Source organism: Mchenga conophoros, linkage group LG7 (genome assembly GCF_057382185.1).
Source record: "Mchenga conophoros isolate Kocher_MC1m ecotype Shallow Benthic linkage group LG7, M_conophoros_male_GT1.1, whole genome shotgun sequence".
NCBI lineage: Eukaryota > Metazoa > Chordata > Actinopteri > Cichliformes > Cichlidae > Mchenga > Mchenga conophoros.
In genome coordinates this window covers 17321101-17344366 of record NC_140532.1, presented here as the reverse complement: position 1 = coordinate 17344366, position 23266 = coordinate 17321101, and the positions used below count along the sequence as shown (strand labels likewise).

At 40.1% G+C, this 23266-nt stretch overlaps 1 long non-coding RNA gene across 1 annotated transcript; it reads left to right on the top strand.

Annotated features, from left to right (window-relative positions):
- The first annotated feature begins 8801 nt into the window (after positions 1-8801).
- On the top strand, positions 8802-15839 carry LOC146569936 (uncharacterized). The gene is made up of 2 exons (XR_014893411.1): positions 8802-10323; positions 15191-15839. It is a non-coding gene; the product is annotated as an uncharacterized LOC146569936 (long non-coding RNA).
- The last annotated feature ends 7427 nt before the right edge of the window (positions 15840-23266 follow it).

Genomic DNA, 23266 nt, shown 5'->3' with positions numbered 1-23266 from the left:
TTATATGTGACAGTGGACATGTGATCATCGTTTTACCACAAATGGAAGATGGTCTCCTTTCTGCACAGTTACTTTTTATGGCATAAAAAAAATCAGTATTACGAAAATAGGTTCAAGTTTCTGTCTTGGAGGTCATTTCAAGAAAATTGGTGCAGTTTCAAGAAGTCACACCCGTCAATACAATCAATCAATCAATAAATTGTCAGTCAATTTATTCGCTTTTATCACATTATACTGTTAGTTATTAAAGTAAGAAGTATTTGCAAAAGAAGGGGATTTTGAACTATGTCAGCTGAACATCCATGATGTGAATCTCCTGTTCCTCCACATCCCAAAGATGCTCTATTAGATTGAGATCTGGTGACTGTGGAGGCTATTTAAATACAGTGAATCCATTACTATGTTCAAGAAACCAGTTTGAGATCATTTAAGCTTTGGGACATGTTGCATTATCCTGCTGGAAACTGGCATCAGAAGATGGGTACACTGTGGCCCCACTGAGATGGACATGGTCAACAAAAATACTCTGTGGTGGCTGTGGTGTTTAAACAATGCTCAAAGTGTGCCACTATCTGCCCCACCATTACACCTGAAGCACAAATACAAGGCGTAAAGGATGTTGTTCATGTTGTTTATGCAAAGTATCACCGTTCTTCCCTATTCTGAACTTCACAGGTCAACCTGACCCCATCTAAATGTCTGTGTAGGTTCTCACCCATCCTGATCATGGTAGTCTAATGAGCTTGGAAAGAAAGAGACTGGACTTCTCTAAGCAGTGCAGCGAGGAGTGCTCAGACTTCTACACTAGAGAAACCAACCACCCACTCCATAAATGCATAGCACAACGTAGAAGAGCCACCTCGACTGGACATGACTCAGCTGGACATCTGCATCTAAAGGTCAAAGGTCATTATTTCGAGGATGCCAGTGCTCACTTTTTGGACAGAGAAGACAGATGGTTTGAAAGAGGAGTGAATGATCTTTGAACAAAAGAGGTGGCTTACAACACCAATTGTCTGTGATCTGCGGTGCAGTTTTGAGATCCCTTCCCAGACGCTTCAACCTCGACTCACGTGATCTCAATGGGTCACATGATAGGGTGAGGCAAGGTATCACGATGGTTACGCCCAAAACCTCTGCTAATAATGACCCACACCTTTTTGGTGTGGGTCATGAAGTCATTTGAGCGCCTAGTTCTCTCCCATCTCAGGACCCTCACGGCCCCCCTCCTGGACCCCCTGCAGTTTGCATATAGAGCCAACAGGTCTGTAGACGACGCCATCAACATGGCCCTACACTTCATCCTGCAGCATCTGGACTCCCCAGGAACCTACGCCAGGATCCTGTTTGTGGACTTCAGCTCTGCCTTCAACACCATCCTTCCAGACCATCTCCGAGGCAAGCTTTCCCAGATGAATGTGCCTGATCCCATCTGCCGGTGGATCACTGACTTCCTGACGGACAGGAAGCAGCATGTGAGGCTGGGAAAGAATGTCTCGGACTCCCGGACCATCAGCACCGGCTCCCCTCAGGGCTGTGTTCTTTCTCCTCTGCTCTTCTCCATGTACACCAACTGCTGCACCTCCACCCACCAGTCTGTCAAGCTAATCAAGTTTGCAGATGACACCACCGTTATTGGGCTCATCTCGGACGGGGATGAGTCTGCCTACAGGAAGGAGGTTGAACGTCTGGTGTCCTGGTGCAGCCACAACAACCTGGTGCTGAATGCCCAGAAGACAGTGGAGATTATTGTGGACTTCAGGAAGCACACAGCCCCACTCCCCCCCATCATCCTGACTGACACCCCCATCACCTCTGTGGACTCATTCCGCTTCCTGGGTACCACCATCACCCAGGACCTGAAGTGGGAGCCCACCATCCCCTCCGTCATCAAGAAAGCCCAGCAGAGGATGTACTTCCTGAGGCAGCTGAAGAAATTCAACCTGCCAACACGGACGATGATGCAGTTCTACACTGCAATCATCGAGTCCATCCTCACCTCCTCCATCACCATGTGGTACGCTGGAGCCACTATCAGGGACAAACAGAGACTGCAGCGTGTTGTGCGCTCTGCTGAGAAGGTGATTGGCTGCAGACTCCCATCTTTGCAGGACCTGTACACCTCCAGGACATTGCGGCGTGCAGCTCGGATCTCAGCTGACCCTTCTCACCCTGGACACAGTCTGTTTGACCTGCTCCCCTCAGGCAGGAGGCTCCGGTCCATTCGCACCAGAACCTCTCGCCATAAGAACAGTTTCTTCCCCTCTGCTGTTGGACACATGAACAATAACCATATGACTGTCCCCGCCACTAACACATGACCCTACGCTGTGTCACTGCATCATTTCATGTTTGGCACTGATCACCACCTGCACTCATGTATATATCTTTCAACGTAGCACTCTTAATTCTTATTCTCATGTATATATCTCATGTATATCTCATGCACATATCTTTCTACGTAGCACTTTTAATTCTTATCCCTACTTTTATTTTTTCATGTCTATTTAAGTGCTATTTATGACACTATGTTTGCACTGAAGCACCGCAGCAATTTCCTAATGTTGTAAACCTGCTCAACATTTGGCAATAAACCCCTTTCTGATTCTGATTCTGATTCTGATTCCACACCTTGGCTCATGATCAATACTTAATCCCACTATGGATTAAGTCCCTGGGACTCTCCACCATCTCCAAACTTAAAGAAGTCCAGTAATTTCTTTCCAAACTCCTGAGACTGACCCAGCAGTATAAAAACAGGAGAGAGATGAAGTTGCTTTAATTACTTTGCACACAAAGTATATGAAGAACTGGAAATATATATTTGGTCATACACTAAATGATCTAAAAATTGATACCTGTACAGCTGAAGCGACTGATTTTGGTGTTTTCACAGCAGCTGTTTTGATACTGGTTTAGAGAACATATATAAATGCATCTAATTTGACAAACCATTGTAGTCAAATACAAAATAGCTCCTCTTCAGTCAACTACAAATTTTACATTAATGAGCAATAATAATTCAATATAAAACTAGATAAAAAGGGAAATACTTAAAAGCGTATCAGTAAGCTACTTCAAAGACATGGTTAGTTACATTTAGAAAAGCCTCTGCGTCATCAGTTTCCAGTTTTGTGTTACTTGGATCCTAATTTTGGTTAAAACCGCAAAGCATCTAAATCAAGGCCTGGTGTTCGTGTCTGCTAAGATGTTTCTTGTGTGATCTAAGGTACACCGTGTTCTGCTTCATCTGAGGAGGAAGTGGCTGTTTGCACGCGTGCTTGGTTTCTGTGCGGTTGCAGAGACTTGTCAAGCGAAGAGTTTACATGCAAAGACTGGATAGGATGAGGAAGTTTGTGACTACATTCTGTATTGTTTGTTTTTTATGCTTAACAACCAAAGAATGCTTCATTTTCAGTTCTGAAAATGCTGCAAATGTGTTTTGAAAGTAACTCTTAACGTCTCATCCCCCTCACTGTCTTTCAAAGTGAAGCTGTGGTCTCCTCAGCAGATCTGACGTCAGCTTCTCTCATTGGCCACAGAGGAAGCGGTGGCCAACTTACTAACATTTGTCTGTGGCTTGTTGCGTTTATGCACTAGTGCAGTGTGTGCTTGTGTGTTAAACATTATGTAACTGCATTTCAGTCGCTACTGTACATCTGTGACTACTAACACTGGTCTGGATGTACTTTTTTTGTTTTTCACCTAGTAAAATGTTTATTCACTCAACTAAAAAAAATGATCTCATGAAAGATTAACTGACTAACTATTTAACTCATTTAACTCATCAGATTCAGAGATAATAAAACCTCTAGAGTAAAGCTCCCTCACACACACAGAAATTCAATCAGAAATCTCCAAGGAGATGGATAAAGAGACGATCAATAATCACATCAGTAGCTATTCAAGCTTCTTGGGATCTTTCAAAATTGTAGGACAGGTTCTTCCCTTCCTGTGAATTTGGTATTTTTCTCTTGTCCCAGCTTCTTGATAACCAGATTATGTCTGACAATATTTTCATGGACCAGCCTTTAAGGTGTCGCAGATAAATACAACAAAATAAAACCAGTACCAGTAACAAAAAGAAAAGAAGATTTTTTTCATAATACACTGGAAAAGTCCCAGGGAAACAGAGTTAACGATAAAAACGATTAAAAAAATAACAATAAAAATCCTGAAAACCATCAATTTCACACCCGAACCTCAACTCTCACGGCCTGGTACCGGTCCGTGGCCTGGGGGTTGGGGGCCGCTGCTATAAGACAAGATAAAACATAAAAGTATAAATCCACTTATGTGTTTTTATTTCGTTCAATTATACACATTTCTTAAGTCCATTTTATGTATGTATATATATGTATTTGTTTATTTATTTATTTTGCTGTTGTTGGAGCCTAAATTGTCCTCCACTTCTGGAATGACCTTTGTCAGTATTCATCCCTACCTGCAATCATGGCTGCAAACTCTCTTTTTATTAAGGATGGATAAAATTGCTAAAAGGTGTCACTCATATAATTTGTGATTCATCATTTTGGTTTGGTTCAGTGTCACAAGCTCAAATGCTACAAGCCACATTCGTCAAACTGTAGAAACACTGCAGTTTGCAACTAATAAAGGTTCAACTGAGCATTTAAATACTTGATAAAAGATACAGTGCCAGGAACTGTTGCTATGACAACTCAATGTTAAACTGAAGATAATCAGAGTTGATCTGATGTTTTTCATTCATTCAATGTGAAGCGATGGAGCGGATTTAATTGTTTTTCTATCTGAATAACAGAGAAAAAATATCAAGGTGTTTAAGAAAGTAGCATATATTTTTATTCTACTGAACAAAATTCTTTCAGTAAATTGATATAGTTGTTTATAAATATAAATGTTTAAAAATCAGTCAATAATGTCTTGCTGGTAATAGTAATACTTCCATGGGCATTTAGGAAAGCTGTACCATAGTATTGCTGTACATTAAAATTTAAATGCAACTCTTATAGTGTCAGAACTGGTTTGGAAAAGGCAGTTTTTTTTAACTAATGTTGGTTTTGTAGTGTCTTCAAAAAGAAATATCTAATTGCATGTTTTTTATATTAAGACTTGAATAAAAGCACCTTTCACACAAGAAATCTCTGGCTTTGAAATCTTTCATCTTCCTGCGAAATGATGAATACATGTGGATTTCTCTGAAGGACATGGGGCCTTTGGAACTAGGGAGGTGAGTCAGGTTGTTAGGGAGCTGGCTGCAATAAAATAAAGAGAAGAAAAATGAGGTTTGTGTGTGCAAATGTGTGTGTGTGCCCAGGCAGTATCTCATTCCGCATAGAAAAGCCCACCTCTGTAACCCAATCACCCACTCAGTGTTACCAAATAATACCTCATATTACACCTACGTGAAGACGTAGCAACTGGCTGACATATTGTCTTCATCAGCCTCACATCACAACTTATCATTGAAAACATGTTTAAAAAAATTTAATATTGGTCATCTCTTTTGCTGCTGTCATGAGAGTTGTGCGTGTGGCTGAAATTAAAAAGATGCTACAGAACTGAAGGTCTGCATGAATGTCAATTTACTTTTAATGTAAAACATAAGTATAAGTAAATATATCCATTTACGATCCCTAGGGAATATTACATGTGAGTTTTGATGGAGGTGAGTTATGTAATCCTGTAATTTTCTTTGATAGTGATTGTTACCAAGGATGTCTGAACCCTTTATACTACTCGATAAGCATAGTTGCGTAACTCTGGGTTTTTATATGTTGGGGTTTTTTTTTACTCTTGTTACCTTGGCCACTGGCCTTAAATTGTGTTTGATGTCTGTTCATATATAATACAAATCCATTTTCAGTGCACAGAGACATACAGTAACCCCATATCGGTGCCTGTTACTCAACTATTCTTTTAATGTATTCATCCATTTCTCTTCAAAGGACATGTGGAGAGGAAAGAACATGTCAACAACCCATCTTCACCTCTGCCTGTGCTGACACCCCATATTCATCCATCCTGTCATTGTTCAATGACGCTGTCCTTTTCACCCCCGTTTATCCTTTCCACACCCACGCCACCTTCACCAGCAGCCACAGCTCACTTTGAATTTTCAGCACAAATTTTCAGCCACTTGGGGGCAGCAATAACGGATTACACTGACATATAAATGTTTGTTTGTTTTTTAACACACCCACTAGGTACGCTCCTTCTTTTACATGTGTTTGAATACTAACCTGTTTCTGAAGGTCTGAATTGTTCGAATTCTTAGCTGCTTAATACTCGACTATTAAAGGAAGCTGCTTTCTTTGCATTTAACCAGTAATGAGCTGGTTAAAATTATAACAGTAAAATGCAACACTTGCAACTAAAACAAGAGATTATAAGAGATGGATACTGTCAAAAATCACACAAAGCTGTAAAATACAGATATTAATTCCAGTTAATTATGTTAATGCTAAGTGCTGCCGTTTATTTTTCATGTGGCAGCTGCCAATTTAATAATAATAATAATAATAATAATAATAGGCTTGTAAAGCACATTTTAAAACATACAGTTACAAAGTGCTTCAATGTTTGGATGAAAACACATTAAGCATAATTGTACATATTCATACATGTAAACTGAGTCTAAACACACAGTCTTTCATTCATTCCTGCACAAGCACTCCAATATAAACATCAGAAGAACAAAAGGCCACAAATAATGGAAGAAAGATTAAGGAAAAGCTAGCCTATTATAAAGTGTTGTCAGGAGACATTTACTGTTAAACAAACCATAGATTTAGCAAAGATAGGCCGAGGAAGGCTGCTCCAAAGCAGCAACAACATCACCTCTGGTTTTTAAATAAGAGCATGGAACATTTCGAAGATAATGTGTGAGGTTGGCTGCAGTTATAAGGTCTCAGTAGCTCTGCTATATATAAGCAGGAGCCTGCCCATGTAGGGCTTTATACATTATTGATACCATTTTAAAAATGTATTCTAAATTATAGTGGAACAGAGTGTAGAGTAAGGAGGACTGGGAGATTGACGTGACATGTGAGTTAAAATAATTAGAGAAAATTCAATCTAGTGTTTAGTAGAATTTCCACATTATTGAGTGTCAGCAAAGGTTTAATTTTTGCTATGTTTCTTCAAGATACTGTCAGTCATTTTTTTGAGGTTATTTAATAGAAAACAAATTATATTGTACTCATAAATATACATTGACTAGTGTGTGATTATGACATCCAAGAAACTAATGAAATCTTATAAACTTAGAATTAATCAGGTGGAAGTACATAGGAGCAAGTGCCACTCTGTAGAAGCAACTGTGTAGCCCCCGCAAGATCTGTTTCACTGAATGAACGGGTCAAATTGAACAAACTGAACAGAACTGAGAATAGACTATCCAAATAAAACAGGAAGTAATGATTACTGAGAGCAAGACTAAGAGATACAAGATAGACACAGAAACAGAAGAATGTGGACATAAGCCTGAGGGGACAGAATGGGGCACAAACAGCACAAACAACCTCCCATTAACTTAATGCACAGATAACTGTAACATAACCATAACACCAGAACAAAAAAACAGAATGTCAACAATACTCAAGACAGAACTGTAATACAAAGACAGTCAAAACTAGACAATCGTAGTTTTGTCTAGCAACTATGTAGCAACTATGACTGACTCATTACAAAACCATGGAACCACTACATGTTTATAGCTTCCTGCTCCAAAAAAATGAAACAAAAAAGAGTTTCTGTGTCAGTGACCCAGGGACCATGACACTTACAGGAATTCCAAGAAATACAAAGTCTAAAAACAAAACCATTCTTGAGTATCAAGCAGTAGACACACAGGAAGCAGACAAGCAGGACTACACACACACACACAAACACACATACTGGTGACCTGTGATTAGGCAGAGGTAGTAAGAAAACACAGCAAGTAATAAGGGCACGGAAAACAAAAACAGGAAACCAAAACAAGACACAAGAGAAAACTTGCCTTCAGAATAAAACAGGAAGTAACCAACAGACAAATAGCTAACGCCAAGCCACATACTAATACTAAACATGATGACAGAGACAGGGAAACACAGAGGGCGTGAAATGTAGCAACTATGACTGACTCATTACAAAACCATGGAACCACTACATGTTTATAGCTTCCTGCTCCAGAAAACTGAAACAAAAAAGAGTTTACTTTACAACAAACACAAGAAATGTGTCATCCATCCTCCTATTTAACCTAGTAGGTGTTATTCCAGATGGCACTAGGCTACTATGGATAGGTCTGAATCACCAGTCAATCTGACATACACTTCTTTGAACTGTGGGAGGAAGCTGGAGTACACTGAGAGAACCCAAGCAGGCCCAGGAGGCCCAGCTGACCAGAAGGTAATTTTGTGGGACTTTCTTCAGTGATCAGCGGTCTTGTTTTGCTTTCTCCTCTCCATCTTTGCACATGACAACACGCCCAAAGTTAATCCAAATTTTGGCATCAGGTCTCCGGAGCTGTTAGAAAACATGGAATTAAGGGGTTAAATTGAGCGAGGAATACAAGTGAGTGCATTTCTAAAAATGTCACTCTCCTGCTTCAATTTCACTTCTTGTTCTTGTTTCCTAAACAAATATAAATGCAACTGATTTTCAGAGAAGTCAGTTTATTTGGATAAACCCATAACATAAGGTGTAATGACTGGATCAGCATGCCCCGGTCATCATGACTTCATAATCTACAGGGAACCAGTTTCACTATGCCTCATGTCTCTAAAGCTGCTCTTCAGTTGTAAACAGAGTGAGAGAGATAGAGCGAGAGAGAGAGAGAAGAAGGAAGAGAAACGGAGAGTGCATCAGAGCGAGGAGAGGAGAGATATTTTCAGTCTCGCTGTCTTTATAGCAGAGCTTTTCTCCGGTGAGGCGGCTGGTGAGGATTAGGGATCTACGTCGGTCAGGAGGTTGGATTGAGAGCAGGAGATATTCCTTGAAATGCTGGGGCTGTTTATTCATCTCAGGATAGACGGATGGAGGAAAGTGAATGAGGTGGGAGGTAAAAGGCAGAGTGAGTAAAAACAAGTGCTTATATTGTGTAGGTGGATGCTGGATTGATGACAGCTGGATCAAAATGTGGATGTTGTTGTAGTGAGTGAGGGGGAAGAGGAGGGTTTTACAGTGAACTCAGGGTGAGAAGTGAATGTGACTCAGACCTTTCAGCCACTTCCGTTGGCATCTTCAGGATGGAAAGATCAAAGGAGGAGATGAACGAGTCATGTTGTGGTCAGCTGACTCACAACGGAGGAATGGATACTGGGAAAAGGAAGCTTGGTCATGTGGTCTGGTGTTCCAATATGCATGCGCATGAGTTTACTACGCCGGAAGAGCAATTATCCTGTTTCCCGTCAAGCCAGAGGAATGCAGAGTGAGATTCCCGGTCTGTGAGTCGTGCCCTCTCACCTGTCACCTCCATATGGATCCTATTTCATCCTTTCCCCTTCCCCCCTCGGCCAGGGAATTTCCCAGCTTGTGTGGTTCTTGTCACGGAGGAAGCTCAAGCCTGTTTTTTCTGTTAATGATAGGATACTTTATGTTGTGGTTAGTTTAACGGGGCTGTGTTCCTCTGTTTTTCACCGCACACAATTTAATTTGCCAATTTGCAGGTCAGGAATCCAGTGGAGGCCTACACTGGAAGGGAAAAAAATTACTCAATGTGTGGTATTTTCACAGCATTCTACATTTGGCCCCAAACAACCATGGAGGAGATCAATCTATGGATTTATGTGGATGAAGTGCGCACATAGAGTAATCGCTTGTTGGTGCTGGCTAGTCCAAGGATGCTTTGTCATGCTGGGTGTGTAATGTTTGTGTAATGTGTGTGAGCTCTTTGGTAGCAGCTGCTGTCGATTTTTTATGAGGGTTTTTATCATGTGGGAACACGTTTGTAAAGGTTTCAAGACATTTCTATTCTCCCTGTTTAAAGTGCAGCTTGCCTTCGTGTGTGTGTGTTTGTGTGTGTGTGCCTGTGTTTGTGTGGAGCCCGCGTTGACTCAGTTACAATAATGACTCTGGCAGCAGAGTGGATGAACAGCTCATACTGACTGTAAAAAGAGAGAAAGGAAGGAGGGCGGAGCTCACAGCGGCATCTCCATCTCATAACTCCTCTGTCGCTCATCAAGCTCTCTCACACACTTACGTAGAGAGAAGACAGCCCTGAGGAGCTCAGAACCTACAGTACAATATAATACAGGACGTCTCAGTACGGGACAGGAGTGGCTTTGAACCGGAGAAGCGGGTATGAAAACGTCTTCAAGGAGGAAGTCATTCACTGTGTCGCAGGTGACTGGCGGCTCGGTAAGTGTTTGTGTTTATTCCTGTGCTTATGTATTTGTTCTTTTTATTCATATATTTATTTTAATTTGCGTGTTATGAAGACACAGATATCATTTTAACATGCTGACCTTATGTCTTGTTACTGTGTTATTTTGCGTAATGGTTCTGGTTGTTACAGAAAATGACTTAGCAGTTTCATTTTCACTCAACTTTTAAAGCACAGTAAGCCACAATCTTTCACTTTTTATTTTTCCAAGCTTTAATCCATTAGGTCCATTAGGGCAATAGTTGACAATTTATCTGCACTTTCTCCGGGATGAGAACCAGCCCAGAATTTGGGAATTGTGTAAAATTTCTATCTTTGGTTTCTGTCTAGTAAACGCAAAGGCAGTGAGTATCATAAGGTCCTCTGCCTCTGAGCCACTTCTGAGAAACTCTTTCTCTCTGTTGCTCCATCATTTCTCGCAAGAAAATGGCTCAACATCCAACCTTGACGCTGAATTATTCTGGATGATTGTCTGCTCTAAACTTTCTCCTGCTTTCGTAGCTAGATATTACGCTTCTGAACATCAGGTGACCACACCTGGATTCTGTCCTACATTGGCGGAGGTATATATTTAGCTACAGAACACTCCCTGCAAACCTCATTCTGTCATTTAAGTCCGGTGTGCAATGAAGCCTTCTTTTGTCTGTGCAGTCCCGGATCTCAGGCAAAGAAATAAAGGTCCAGAATAATTAGCAGCACAGTAGCAAGTCTTTAAAATCCCCCTGTTAGTCATCCTACCTATAGCAAATGATAGTAGTAATAGCTGTGTTTCTGTGTTATTCCTTTGCACTCTTTGTCATGCTGAGGCTCATATATATGCATGCATAATCAATGATCACCATCAATGTGTTTAAAAAAAAGCCCAGGATTTTTTTTCTTCTGACTCATCTGTCACAAGGTTGATTGCTTTAAGTCCAGGATGTAGGGTTTTTCTCTTGACGCATGACACACTTCTAAGTTTAACCCTTTCACGTGTCACGTCAGCATTTGTTAACAGGTCATTCATTTGATCGCTTCAAGCAGTATCAGAAAACTCACAGCTATGTCACATCAGTGGTTAGTACTGTGCCCTCTAAACAGGGTTTGATTGACATCACCCTCGGTCCTCAGACGGCAAAAAGTTCTGATCAGCCTGATGCTCATGTTTTGCTAATCTTAATGTAAGATTACATTAAATCTAATCTTAAAATATCTGATAATGAGCCTCTGTCTGAAACAAGCCAGAGCTTTTCTCCTTCCTCCACCTTTCCTCTGATTGGTTGGCCCCCCTGTAAACAGAAGATTTTAACAGCTGCTGGGTGGGGCTTTTGTGGGAGAGGCATGCCCCTCAAGGTCTTCATATTAGCAGTATCTTCACTCTGTAACAGTCTAAAGCCTGATCTTTTGACCCCCACCAATTACCCCTACATACAATTCAATTCAATTTTATTTATATAGCACCAAATCACAACAACAGCTTTATATTGTAAGGTGGACCCTACAATAATACATACAGAGAATAATCAACCAATAAACAATCAAATGACCGGCTATGAGCAAGCACTTTGGCGACAGTGGGAAGGAAAAACTCCCTTTTAACAGGAAGAAACCTCCAGCAGAACCAGGCTCAGGGAGGGGCGCGGCCATCTGCTGCGACTGGTTGGGGTGAGAGAAGGAAGACAATGAAGTAATTATTATAAACTGCTATTTATTATAAGCAAGCAACGTAACAGTGCGCAGACATTTTAAAAAAGATGAAGAGTTGATCTTGATGATCAAGATGATCAAGATGATCTTTAATAATTGAGTTTATACATATATAACACAAAATAACCATGCATATTTCATCCACGAAAGAGTTAAGTATTCACAGGTTGTAACTGGGCCAGGAAGTGGATGAACTAGTCTTCATTGTTGTATTTTTAAGCAGTCAGGGATGGTTTTCCTTACCAGTTTTCTGAATCCTAAAAGACCCCTTGGGTTCCTATCATACTTCTTTCTCATTGTCTTGGAGTAATAATCTGACATGTTGGAATTTGTGTTTACTCACTGACTTGCCTGGAGTTAGATGCGAAGATCAATAGCATTCTCAACCCAATCTGGTAAAGGTTAAGCTGCAGCAACCAGTGAGTTATCCATTCCTGGAAACAGGGTTGGGTTTAATGTTAAACCCCTGTTGGCGTACGTTTGATAACATCTGAGCAAAAACAATGATTCAACAGGAATTTTTCAACTGTCTTCCTTTAAAACAGAGTACCTTAATGTGAAATAAATACTTTAAAAGACTGATTTAAATCAACTTTCAGTTTGATTTACGTCACTCTGAACTTCGGAATTGTCAAATTCATCAGATGCTATTTCAGGAACTGAAATATTAGATCCTCCGTGTTTATGTCACCTCCGTCCCTCATCCCTGTGCCTCACCAGCACATAACTGCAGATGTTTCTGGGGTTATGCCTTCCACTAGTAAGGATAATTGCTTGCCCTTTAACTGAACTCGCTTAAGGGTGCTGAGGATATTTCACCTGAAGCCACAGCACCTTCAGGAAGCACTTAGTAGAATGACCCCTTCACATCCTTCTTCCTCCCTGAATCAAGCAGAGTCTCCCCTGACTTATTCTCTGCATTTTAGAGTGATGTCAAAATGACTCATTCTTGCTTTATATTCTGAGACAGCAGATGATATCAGGTAAAAGGACTGGGGAAATGAAAGATGCACTGATGACTACTGTTTCTTTGGATCCTCAGTCACCACCACAGTTTGGTGACACATTGGTGAATTCATTTCCTTTGTCTTTATTCATCCATGAAAAAAATTTTTTCATGATGTGGGAAGATTGCACAGAGACTAATCTTTCCCTTCATTGAAATCAAGCATTATTTTACTCTCCAGCTTTGTGTCTCTGCTTGTTGCTCCATATGTTCAGTGGGATTTGGCGAGGTGTGATGAACTTCACCCCATTTAAACTGACGTTCAAATGAAGCCATCTGACAACGAACATGACTCAGAGCTTCATAGCTTCTGTGGTTGAAACATTATTATAAGACCTGCTAGACCTGCTGCATACCTTTATGGTGCACACTTAATTTCAGCTGTTTATTGTACTTGGTTCAGATACTGAAAACAAAGTCTTGACGCTTTAACCCTATAAGAAAGCTGAATAGAGGATTGTCTCTATCCTATTGTTCTATCCCTGCCCTGTGAATGTTACCCAACCTGCTTCTGTGTAATTACTTAATCGCATCCCACATTTAAAGAAATAGTTACACATTTTGCATTTGTCAATTTTGTTTCTGAAAGACAAACCAGAACATTGATTGGCCTTCACCTCTCTTCACTGTAAAGATGAATCTATAGGGGATAGTTTGGTTTAGCACAGCTTACCATACAGAAACCAGGAGAATCAGCAAGGTTTGCACTTTCCTACTCATACAGAGATTCAAAACTCAGTCACCATGACACCACCCACTGTTTAATGGAGGCCTGTTGTAAAGCAGTTACTATCTTGGTGTTTTGAAACTAGATGCGAACTCTCTGAGAAACCATATGGTTGTCAGTAACAGCACACACTGCTTTACTATCTTTTTGACTCAAATTGGGATCGTAATTTTCCAATGCTGGGTTCAGTAAAACTTGAAATTAGCAATTGAGAACATTTGGATTTACTGTTCGTTCTATAGCCACAGGAGTCGCCCCCTGCTGGCTGTTAAAAAGAATGCCTTTGCATTATCAGCCTGAGCATAGACAGTAAAAGTGAAATTTGGTACAAACTCCACCATAAAACCTCCATCAGGGAGATCCAACATGTTTTCAGCATCATTTGTTGTTGGGCAAATTTCACAAAATCATGTAAAGAGATGGAACAGGTGTGAAAAGGAACCGTTGTTGGTGTGGATGTGGGTGTAGATATCTTTCTTTAACACTGTGAGCTATGAGGGCATTTCACATAGCACTGTACTTTCCAAGTGCATTTCTAGTTAGCCTACTCTTTGGTTTACATACAAATGAGATACTTCACTTGTTCAATTGAGAGGTGATTATTTTTAAGCTTCACACAAACCCAGTGTATGTTTTGGCTTTATATTAAAAGGAGTCTGTTACACTCATTTCTAATTTATAATCTCTACTAGAGGAACTTTGCATGACTTTCAAAATAGGCAGTTCAAAATAATCTTTTTCTGTTCTTCTGTTTCCAGCAGTCTGCACTTTTGGCTCAGAGGTTTTATTTGTATAAACACTCGCCTCATTATTTGAAGCTTTGTTCCTGTGTAACAGGAGCATCGACTAATACAGTGGTTTTCAAAAAAAAATTCTTGATTGCCCTCTTAAGAAATCAAAAAAGTTTACATCCTACGTCTTAGTTCAAGAACCACTGTCTAGATCAGGGGTGTCAAACTCAAATACACAGTGGGCCAAAATTCAAAACTGGAACAAGGTCGCGGGCTAAAGTTAATATTTATGGAAGAAAAAAATCTTCCTCCAGATTTAAGAATTAATCTTTTCTTTTGGACTCAAACAAGTTTTGCTGAAAAACTGATTATGGAACAAGCAAAGCTTAATACTAAACGATATATATATTAGCTGTATAATACCAGCAGGCCAGCTCTAATAATAATTTGGTATGGCTTCGCGGGCCAAATGTAATTAGGCTGCGGGCCAAACCTGGCCCGCGGGCCAGAGTTTGACACCTATGGTCTAGATTATAATCAGAAATGTCCTAAAAAGCCAGATTTAATGTTCAGAAATAGCATTACTGATGTGTAAATATCGCCTGTGTTATCATTCTTTATTTTCATGCATTTCATGATGCACAGTGTGACGTTGGTCAGCAGCCTGATTCAGATTTTTTTGTCGTTTGCAGCAGAGGTCTGCACAGTCAGGTAGGTGGAACACCAGGAGGCACCCAGGAGTTTCCAACCAGCTTTGCTGAGGTAGTTTCTCCAAAAACATCCCTTCAGATCCGAGCTAAATTCCTTGCACCACTTCTGTCATGGCTCTAGCCGGCTGTGTAACCACACCCTCTGGTGTTCATCTGGGAAATTAGCAACTGAACAAATACAGCCAGCTTCCGTCCTCAAACAGCAGCAGCCTTTGAGCTACACCTGCATCCACTTTGCTAAAGGAAGCTTGCCAGGCCATGAATATACAAGAATGTCCTTTTCTGTATTAAACCTATTAACAGTGTCAATCAGAAGACTTGTTGAGTAAAGAACTGCACTCAGAAACTGATTTCATTTGGTGACGTAGATGTTTGTACACAGTCTCTAGCACCATATGAAATCAGTGTTCTGGGAGGTGGACTATCAGACTCTGTACATGAATAAACTGAAATATGATGCCATGAAAGTAGTTTGAATTGCATCCGGTTTCTACTGCCTCGCTGCTCAAAGCTGCTGACTGGCTTCTTAAGTCTTCATCAAAATTGTGCCTCAATTCTTCTGTGAACTCTTTCCCCTGATGGTAAATGTATTATTGAACTTCTGATTTTGTTAAATAAAGATAAACTTATATTTTGTGGTTATAAAGAATGTAATTTTTTATATGGGTTTTTGTATTGTGTTTAATAAAGGTAAAGATCAATAAAGCACACACAAGCAGCTGGAGCTGGGCGATATGAGATTTTTTCATATCACGATATGTTTTTTTCATTTCAGGCGATAACGATATCTATCACGATATAAGCCAAATAACTATATTTGTAAGATTTAAATGTGCCGTTGCTCACAAGTAAAATGTGAAATAATCAGCAGCTTGTTTTTATTTAAATATTTATTTCCCATAATAAGTTCAACAGGGTAGATGTACTTAAGGAACATGAGACTTTTTCAGATAGATAAAGGCAAATATTGCAAACTACACAAAAGGCAGCCGCTAAAGCGTTTAAGTTTCAAAACAGAACAAACGAAACAGACTAAATTGTCAATTCCACTTAGAAACAAAATATTAATTCTAAAAATAAATCTTAGTTTGTTTTACAGAAGAACAGACAAAACTGACTAACTTTTGTCAATATCAAATAAACTGAGAACTAAAAGGAAATTCTCAATCTCTCCTTGTTGTATAGCTTAGCTTTTCAAACAGTTTTAACAGTTACTTTAGTCTGACAAAAGCCGAATGACGAATTAGCGCTTCCAGTCAGAGACTGAGGCTACGTCCACACATACACGGGTATTTTTGAAAACGGAGATTTTCCGTTTTCGTTTTAAAAATAATCCCGTCCACACATAAAGGCAGAAATAAAGGAAAACGCTGCTATGAACATGCCAAAGCAGCAGGTGGCGCTAGATTCCTAACCGTGCAGAAATGTCGGCCAATCAGAAGTCTAGAAGCCTCGGTGGGAAAAAGTAAACAAAGCTGCGGCATAGAAGCAGAACCGAGTCGTATGTGTGGAGGGACAGTAACTGTGTGTATATGTAAGCATTTAAACACTGCAGAGAGTAGAATTAACAGTAACAGTATTGTAGAAATTCATTTCACCGAAACAATAACGTGGCGCACAGTGTGACGCATGCACCAGTTTATTGTATTTCCAGACTTGCTTTCGGCACAATTTACAGTGCACGCTACTCTGTTTTTTGTCAGACTTGAAATAGCCGAAATACCTTCACCCTACGGAACTTCTATGGCTCTTCCGTTCGACAATCTCTCCGGCATTGGAACCATCATCTGTTTTCTCTTCGGTCACGCTCGGTTGATTTTTCTAGTCGGCACACTCATTTCCTCCATTACGCGCTGGCTCCATTACCCGCTGGCTGCTTCCCAAACAAACACACGTGCGGCTTGGCACTTGTGCTGTACGTAACAAGTCACGCGACGTGACGCTGCGGCTGTGATTGGTTCGGCTCTGCGCTACTTAATTTGGATTGGCTGACCTTTTTTTTTTTTTTTTTTTTTTAAGAGGACAAGAGCGGCGAGGTCTATCGCGATAGCTTAATTTCTCTATCGAGTAAAAGTTATATCGCGATACATATCGTTATCGTTCTATCGCCCAGCTCTACAAGCAGCTACTGCCTATGTTCTGAAAGAGATAATTATATCATTGATTAAAGTTTCAGTTGCACTCCATGTTTCTCATTTCTATGTGAAATTAGTTGAAACGACTGGTGAATGGTGTCCAAGTGAGGACTTGTTAAAGATATTTACCATTTAGATGCCTTAAAGTCATTTAACAATAATGTCTTTAATAAAGTAAAAGTTAAATTAAGGTTTCATGGATGAAATATTGGGTTTGATTCTCTTCTCTCCCTGGGCACATCTGTGTGGAGTTTGAATGTTCCCTGTGTTTCCAAAGAGCAGGACTCCTCTGGGTGACAATGCTTTGTTCATACAAGGAGTCAGAGGAGAATGGCCAGACTGCTTTGGGCTGATATTACAGCAAAAGTACCTCAAATAACAACTCACCCTAGCCAAGGGGTGCAGAAGAGCATCTCCTAATCTACAACACTTCAAAAGCTTGAAGCAGATGGGCTACAGCAGCACAAGACGAGACTGGGTGCCACACCTGTTGGATCATAACAGGAAAGTGAGGTTACAGTTCACAGGGGCTCAACAAAACTGGACAATAGAAGATGAAAAAATGTTACTCTCGATTTCTGCTGCTACAATCTACAAAACTAAGGTCAGAATTTGGTATAAACAGCATAAAAGCATGGACTTGTCCTGGCTTGAATCAACGGTTCAGGCTGGTGGTGCTGGTGTAATGGTGTGACAAATGTTTTCTGGACACACTATAGGCCCCATTGTATCACCTGAATATTGCTTAAATGCCAGAGCCTGCCTGAGTATTGCTGCTGTCGCAAAGCTCAGATCATTTTAAAACTGGTTTCTTGAATATGACAAGTTCATATACTTCAAATCATCAGATTTCAATCCAACAAAGTGCTTTTGAGATAGGGGAGAACAGCAGATTCACAACATCTGCAGAAAATGTGTGACACTATCATATCAATGTGGACTTAAATGTCTGAGGAAAGTTTCAAGCTCAAGCTTGTTGATTCTCTCCTATGAAGAGTTAAGGGAAGACAAAAGGGGGTCAAATCAAGTAATAATAAGTTATACTTAATAAAGTGACTGTGCATTGTTCTCACAAACTGCAAGGCATGAATACAAAGATACGCTACAAGCTTTGTGCAGATGAGATGGCAACGTTTAGATGGGAATGCTGGGATTTTACTGATGATAACTTTCACAACATTAGATATCTGAGTCTGAGAAAAGACAAGTACCATTTTATATGCTGATGTTATATATTTCTCAGTTAGAAAAACTAAATAATATAGGCCCTGGAGCAAAAATAAGGTGTGTGTCTAAAACAACGTGCACTACAGACTTATTACCTGAATAAACTTTATTGTCAAGTGTCTAAACACAAAAAAAAGGAATTTACCTCAGGCTATCAAAAAGCCACGAGCAGTCAGAGAGGAGCTGTAAATAATAACAATCAACAATAATTATAATAATATTGACACTGACAATAAATAAGACAAATAAGATTAAAAATAAACTAAATAGAGTAAAGAGAAAATGGCAGCTTGAGGAGTGTGTACTGGGCATTACAAACCTGGTATTATCGAAGAAAAAATACTTGAAATGAAAATAACAAAAGGGATTAGTTACTCAATTAGTCTTGCACTACTGTGCCTCTGCCTCAACTAAGCCGACCTGTTATCATTTCTCAGGAGTCATGCGTCAGAGGCACTGCAGGGCAAGCCATAACTATGTGCCATGACCATATAGAAGGTTAGTACCATAAAAATACCACTGAATCCACTTACAGTATGAAAGATGGATTTCGCTATGGCTCCACTATATTTTGCAGTCAAATACTACACTTTGTTAACTATAACATATACTTATAAGTATTTATTATTTTTCAAATTTTGTAATATAAATCTAATATTGCATGTCTGTGAAGGTTCTCAGTATTGCATGCTGTATTATTATAATTAGTGCTTATTGGCAGCATGCAAGCAATTAAAATAATCTCCAAGTAAAAAAGAAAAAAGCATAAATCATATGAACAGTCATGAATCAAAAATAAGGGTGCGTTTGTTAAATTAAATATTATTGGACCCTGTGCCACCCTATTTCAAAAGCCATGGAAAAACCCCGGCCCATGCTAATGTCTACACTGTCTTTCCTGTGGCCCACCCTGCCCCTCCTGTGCCCTACCCCCCACATTTCAAAAACCAAGGAAACACCCCTGGTAACATCAAGGCAGCCTCTAGGATCGGACCAATGATCTGAAAGTAAGCCTGAAAAGGCGGGAACCGCTAGCTTAATGGATGATAGCTTCCAATTTGCTTTATGTTAAGAGGGTGGACTCTGATGCCCAGACGAAGAAATAATTTGGTTGCTTAAGGAAAAATGTCTTCATTTCAGTTCAGTTTAAGACGGTTTATCACGGAGAGACTAGCTGCTGTTGCTGAGGAAATCTCCTCAGAAGTTGAAAAAAGGATCCTCCAGTATCAGAAGGAGATCAGTACTCACCAACTGCTGAAGGTCACCCAGAAACCAGAGATAAGAGGACACATAGTAGGTATGAAGAACTGTCAGCTAACAAAGGAATATATGAAGTACTTACTTTTTTAATGTAAAAATGCATAATTACCACTACCACTGCTACACTGTTAACATATTTATGACTCAGCGTTACTGTACCTGTATTATAATCAATCCAGTCCCATGTAAAATATCTATATAAAACTCTGATGCTACATTTGTTGCAGTTTCTGCCACCCTCATGGCTGGATCTCACTTGAAAAGACATTTTTAATGGCAGTTAAATTTTTTACCTTAATAAAGAAGGTATTTAAAAGTCACTTTGCCTTAAAGCTGACTGCGGCTGCGAGTTTGTAACAGAGATATTCTTTCTGGCCCAAAATGATTTGGTATTGTTCAGCCCTGTCTCTAGAAAATTTGTGAAATCGTAACAAAATCTTTTTTGTGTCCATCAACATAAATTGTTATATTTTAGATGAAACCATATTTTTGGAATAATCAAGATAATCAAGAACTTTTTAATGTGTACCCCTAAACAAATAACGTATTTTTCTATCAACAAAAATGACCTGGTGTGACAGTCTGCCAACTTAATCCTCCACCACTCCTTCGACTTTTAGATGCAGACTTCCTTTGCTTTTCAAAGAGGACACGAGAGCATGAGAGCACACTGATACAAAAATCGTGGGTTGACAAAATACTGTTGAGATATTCATGGCCAGAAACACAAATACATAGCTTATGTCACGACCTGCTGTGAGACCAAGTATTGTACATACAAATAATATTCTTTGAGATACGTTTCACAGATTATAGGCCAGTAAGTAATTACAACAGTTTAAATACCAGATCTGGCATACCCCAAATGTTATTTTACAACACTTCATTTCTATGGGGTAAAAATGGCATCCTCAGCCTTTCTAGGTATAAATAGTTACGAGTGCTAAACAAGAAGAGTTCCCAGATGGTACAGTGGACACATGTTCTGTAATATACTCACATATCTATATTATTGCTAATATATATTGTAATATATCTATATCACTAAAGCACTTCTGGATGGATGCAAACTGCATTTCGTTGCCCTGTACCTGTGCATGTGCAATGACAATAAAGTTGAATTCTATTCTATTCTATTCTATTCTATTCTATTCTATTCTATTCTATGTGTGACTCCTGTGATTAAAGCATCTTTCTTTCAGCTTAACGAGTGAACCGTCAGCTCGTTCAAACACACGTTAAAGTCCGTTTGGCTCGACACCACCGAACAGAGGCAGCAATATAACATAGCTAACATTAACAGTGCAGTGGATCCTGCTTGTGCCGTGATATTCAGGACTGCAAACCGAGCAGCATCACTGACTTTCAGCTTGTTGTGTTTGTGGATATATGACTGACTTTAATTATCCACAAAATCATCACATTCTCTGTAAGATTAAGGTCGACTATTGTATTATTATATTTTAAAGGCTTTAAAACCAAATAAACGCTGAAAGTACAAACATCGCTAATGGCAAATAACTTTGCCGACATGTGGCCAACAGTAATGTTTTAATGTTCCTCATTATTAAACATTTGCACATAAATAAGTGACATAATATTTAGTACTTACTTTTCACAGTTTACTCTTCGGCCGCTCCGCTTCTGCCGTTTGCGGCAAAATTATCCACACCGACTGCCGCGCTATGAATTGTGGGATATGTTGGGCCACAAAGTCTACACTGCCACAGCCTTAAAATTCAGGGAAACGAAGGACACATTTGAGGGATGCATTTCGAGCAGCCTTCAAATTGGGACAGCCTTCGGCGCGCCACTGTGACGTAATCGGCCTTAAAATGCGGCCTTTAAGGCTGCACACCCTGAATTGGGATACAGCCACCATCTTTATTTTCCAGAAGGTATTTTCCCCATACCCTGAAAAGCCTGATTTAGAAGAGAAACAGGCATAAAGCTATCAGTGAGATGGAGAGAGCATGTCCCCACAATGTTTAGACATCATGCATTTGTCCCCTCCACTAAAAACTATTAAAGAAACAGGATTTGCTGAGGAAAAACTGCTATAACCTGTCATAGTGAGATCAGGTACTGGTCTGTTTTCTTCCTGGATGGCTCTTTCACGCTTCAATTCAATTTCAATTCAATTTATTTATACAGCGCCAAATCACAACAACAGTCGCCTCAAGGCGCTTTATATTGTTAGGCAGGCCCTACAATAATACATACAGAGAAAAACCCAACAATCAAATGACCCCCGATGAGCAAGCACTTTGGCAGCACTCAGAAGGAAAAACTCCCTTTTAACAGGAAGAAATTGGCAGAACCAGTCTCAGGGAGGGGCGGCCATCTGCTGCAACCGGTTGGGGTGAGAGAAGGAAGACAGGATAAAGACATGCTGTGGAAGAGAGCCACAGATTAATAACAAGTACGATTCAATGCAGAGAAGTCTATTAACACATAGTGAGTGAGAAAGGTGACTGAAAAGGAAAAACTCAGTGCATCATGGGAGTCCCCCAGCAGCCTATGCCTGTTGCAGCATAACTAAGGGAGGATTCAGGGTCACCTGATCCTGCCCTAACTGTATGCTTTAGCAAAAAGGAAAGTTTTAAGCCTAATCTTAAAAGTAGAGATAGTGTCTGTCTCCTTAATCCAAACTGGAAGCTGGTTCCACAGAAGAGGGGCCTGAAAACTACAGGCTCTCCCTCCCATTCTACTTTTAAATACCCTAGGAACAACAAGTAGGCCTGCAGAGTGAGTGCGAAGTGCTCTAATGGGGTGATATGGTACTATAAGGTCATTAAGATAACATGGGGCCTGATTATTTAAGACCTTGTATGCTTCCAAAATATGCATTCATACACACAGATGTGTGTTTTTCTGCCATAACCTTTTTGGGGGATTTTTCTCCATTTGTCTCCTCCAACCCCCCACAAAAGCGTGTCTGTAAGAAAAAGATAGGCCGACATGGACGACAGTTCTGTAACCATGAAAGGAGGTCCAGTCTGTACCAGCAGAAAACAAACCTGCCGCCAATTAAAAAGAAACAGAAGGAACTTTGCACCAGTCAGGAGGGAGAGCGCTTTGCAGTGTGGCAGCCGACTTCTACCTTTATGGTGACTCCTACTTACAAAGAACGCGTTCGCAGAGATGAAGAGCAAAACTGTAACCGGACCCTGTCTGGAAAATCCCCCAAACCAGAGAGCCGAAAAAAGAAAAAAAGAAAGTCTGTGGGCTCGGCATCATCTCTAAAAGCAGAGCTGTAGAAAAGGAAACGTGACGGAAACAGAAGTCACAGCAGCAGAGTGGAAAATGCTCCTGTGTCAGAGAGCCAGAGTAAAGCTGATGCGAGTGAAAAGCCTGCAAAATGTGCTGTGGAAAGTGAAAAGCTTTTTGGTGTGAAGCTAAACTGATAATACATCAGTGAGTCCACTCTGGTGAG